Consider the following 4,175-nt stretch of genomic DNA (forward strand, 5'->3'; position numbering starts at 1 on the left):
TCTCTGATTTGGCCTCTGATTCGTAACACTCCTTGATTCGGCCATAACGTCTAGGCCAGGATTGGGGTGTTACATTTTAGTGGTATCAAAGCCAAGTTACAAAACTCGGGTTCTGAATTTTGGCTTCTAAAATTTCATTTGAAAAAGAACTGGTTTTCAAACAAAAATTTATTTCATTTTGAGCAAGTATGTGGTACACCGAGTCTCCAGCGTCAATCTTGTAAGTATTTATGAACTTAGAAAATACTGTAGTTAGAACTTTTTAAAACTATACTAAGTAGTTAAAGACTAAAACTTCCAAAACATTTCTAAACTTCTGATATCCAAAGTATAAAACATCTTCTAGTAAACACTGGAAATGATGCATAAAATTTTATAGTGTAGATAAAATTCAAACTACAATAAGTGCACGTGGACCATGTGGCCAAAGTATTCGTGGGCGCGACAGGCACCATAGGGGGACTTGAGCTAAGTCTTTCTCTCTGGGCAGTATGCCAAACTTGGATACGAGTGAGACTTTGGCTACACCTTCTATAGAAACCAAGTCTCAAAGCCGATCAGCTGGGGTCGTTGGACCCCATTTTAGATCTAGGGGCCAAGGGTCAGTAACTGAATGACTCTGGTCTAATGGAGCTAAGTTGTTTAGGAGCATCACTAAAGTTGCCCTTACTGTGGCCGAGTATTGGTTGGATTCCACTGAGAGAATTATGAATGACATTGATTGCACTCTTGAGAAGAAATTGAAGGGCGCAGTTTCTCTACTTCACGATGAAGCTTATCAGTGGTGGTTATTGGTTGAGGAGGGTACTCAACTGGATTGTCTGAACTGGGACTACTTCAAGAATGTCTGCCAGGGATAGTATGTGGACGTGAGCTATGTTGATGCTCATAAATGTGAGCTCATGAATCTCACACAAGGTGATAAGACTGTGGCTGAGTATGAGGTTGAATTTCTGAGACTAAGCCACTACGCTTGAGGTATGGTGACATCCGAGTATGAGAAGTGTGACTGTTTTGATGATGGTTTGAGTGATAGTCTGAGGGTATTGATAGCTCTGCAGAGGGTGTGAGAGTTTGTAGTTCTGGTGGATAAATTGATGATTACCGATGAGGTTAAGTGCGTAGAGTGCCATAATAGAGACAGTGATAGAGGCAAAAAAAAGAAGGATTTAGAGCCCTCTAGTTCTTTTCAGAGGCCCAAGAAAAGGGTTAGACCTGATGGGCCTGCTAGAGTAGGGGTCCCAATTACTTCTACTAGAGTTCAACCATCTAGTGATTGCGGTAAACGCCATCCAGAAGAGTGTTGGAGAAGATTGGGGGATTATCTGTGGTGTATCTCATTAGAGCATTGGATTAGAGAGTTACTCGGTTTACCTCTGAATTGGGAAGTTGAGTTCGACATTGGGCTTCTACCGGGTACAACTTTGGTATCCATTGCTCTATACCATATAGAACTGAAGAAGCTTACAGAGCTTAAGGCTCAACTTCAAGAACTTTTGGATCGTGATTTCATCTGTCCAAGTGTGTCTCCTTAGGGGGAACCGGTTTTGTTTGTAAAGAAAAATGATGGTACCATGAGGATGTGCATTGACTATCGATAGTTGAATAAGCTAACTATTAAGAATATGTACCCACTTTTGAGGATCGGCGATCTGTTTGATCAGTTTTGTGGGGCTATAGTATTTTTGAAGATAAATCTCTATTCCGGGTATCATCAACTTAGGGTTAATGAAGCTGATATTCATAAGACAACTTTTAAACACTTAGGTTGCCTCTCAAGAAGCGTTTATTTAGAGTCTAAGCTCGACTTACCTCGTATGCAGACGGTTACAGTGGTTTACAGAGCCGAGGCTCTTCTTTGTCGCTAACAATTCTATGACCAAAATAAGGTTTAAGTCGAGTATTATTTACCTTAAATGTGTCGAATTTAGAATGAGTTACCTCGATTGTATCATAGAGGAAGCAATTCAGTACCGTAAATGGGTTTGATCCATTTGTATCAAGCTCCGAAGGAGCAATTCATGGATCTATTTTGTCTAGAAGTACCTTATCCCCAACATTAAATTGGTTCATTCCATCCACATGCTCATCATGGCATCGCTTTGGCTCTTTATCATATTTTTTCGATTTTTTCTTTAACAAGTGTTTGCCATTCATCTAATTCATCGAGTTGTAGTATTCCTTGTTGATAAGTTGTTCTATTTTTTGTCCTTTTGATGGAAACATGGCTCCATCATATTTTCATGAGGTATTTACTGTAAAGAAGGTTGAGCCACATGGTTACTCACATTAACATAATATTTAAAACCATCTCGATCACTAGATGTTCTCACAGAATCATGACCTTGGAGAGTAATCGTTCATCACCTACATGAAGTATAAGTTCACCCTACCAACATCTATTGTAGTCCTAGTAGTTGCTCAAAGGGGCCGTCCTAAAATTAAAGGTACGTCACTACCCTCATCCATGTCCAACACAACAAAGTCAATGGGGAATATGAATTTATCTATTTTAAGAAGCACATCCTCAATAACACCCCTAGGGTATCTAATGGTTTTATCCGCTAATTGAATACTCATCCTAATTTGTTTAGGTTTCCTAAGACCTAGTTGTTTAAACATTTTATAAGGCATGACATTAATATTATCCCCTAAGTCAGCCAAAGCATTATCAATATTTAAACTAACAATTAAACAAGGAATAGTAACACTCCCTAAATCTTTCAGTTTGTTGGGTAGTTTATTTTGTAAGATAGCCGAGCAAACTACATTGTGCTCCACAGTCGACAAGTCGTCTAACTTCCGTTTGTCTGCCAAAAGCACATTTAAAAATTTGATATAATTGGAAATTTGCAAAAGAGCTTCAACAAACGGTAAGTTAATATGTGATTTCTTTAAGAGTTTAAGAAATTTACCAAATTGTTCTTCCGTGTGGTCACTTTTCGTCGCATTAGGATATGAAACTCAAGGTTTACATTCTTTGGCAATCGACTTTTGCTCTTTCTAGCTTACCCTTACCTTATTGTTATTCACCATATTTTGTCACCTCAGTTCTGGTTCATATTATACTAACCCTTTTTTATCTCAAACAATGATTGCATGAAGCTACTCCATTGGGTTAGTTTCAGTATTTCTAGGCAAACTACCTTGTGGTCGTTCCAAGATTAGTTTAGCAAGCTGACTTATTTAGTTCTCGAGCCTTTAAATCGATTGTTGTTGATTTTTAAGTGTTGCTCTAGTGTTTTCAAAGTGGGTTTTTGACACTGAGATAAACTTCGTCAACATCTCCTCGAGTTTCATCCTTTTCTCTTGCTGGTAAGGTTGTTGTTGGAAGCCCGGAGGGGGTCGTGCTCTTTGATTTCCTTAACCACCCCAAGAGAAATTGGGATGGTTCCTCCAACCTGCATTATAGTTATTACTATAAGGGTTATTTTGAGGCCTAGAATTATTACCCATATAATTTATTTGTTTGTTCTCTGTGCTAAGAGCGAAGTGTAAAGATTCTGGATTATTCATTCCTCCTCTATTCATTTCGCATTGCATCACCAGATGTACCTACATAGAAACATATAAACCATCAACTTTCTTATTTAATTGTTCTACCTGATTCGATTAGATGATGACTGCATCAATATGAAAAACACCAGCTACTTTCATTGGCTTTATCCTCATGACCTGCCACTAATAATTATGCAATGCCATCTCAATAAATTCATAAGTCACTTTGGGTGTTTTATTATTCAGAGTACCACCGGCTGCTACATCGATCAATTGTCTAGTTGAGGGATTCAAACTATTGTGGAAGGTTTGAACTTGTAGCCATAACGGTAACCAATGGTGAGGGAACCTTCTTAATAAATCCTTGCACATCTCTCATGCATCATATAGAGTCTCTAAATTGATTTGAACAAAGGAAGAGATATCATTCCCCAACTTAGCTGTCTTAGCCGGTGGGAAGTACTTCAGAAGAAAATTTTCAATCATTTGAGCCTATGTGGGGATGGAACCTTGTGGTAAAAAGTTCAACTACTGCTTAGCTTTGTTCATCAACGGGAAAGAGAATAACCGTAAGTGAATGGCATCGTCAGTGGCACCATTAATTTTGAAAGTATCACAGATTTCCAAGAAATTGGCCAAATGAGTATTTGGATCTTCGTCTTGCAAACCATCAAACT

The 4,175-nt window shown here is 38.4% G+C and overlaps 1 non-coding gene across 1 annotated transcript; it reads left to right on the top strand.

Annotated features, from left to right (window-relative positions):
• The first annotated feature begins 3,829 nt into the window (after window positions 1-3,829).
• On the top strand, window positions 3,830-3,936 carry LOC128282798 (small nucleolar RNA R71). Its single transcript, XR_008273151.1, has one exon. It is a non-coding gene; the product is annotated as a small nucleolar RNA R71 (small nucleolar RNA).
• The last annotated feature ends 239 nt before the right edge of the window (window positions 3,937-4,175 follow it).

The sequence above is a fragment of the Gossypium arboreum genome, chromosome 10 (assembly GCF_025698485.1).
Source record: "Gossypium arboreum isolate Shixiya-1 chromosome 10, ASM2569848v2, whole genome shotgun sequence".
NCBI classification, from domain to species: domain Eukaryota; kingdom Viridiplantae; phylum Streptophyta; class Magnoliopsida; order Malvales; family Malvaceae; genus Gossypium; species Gossypium arboreum.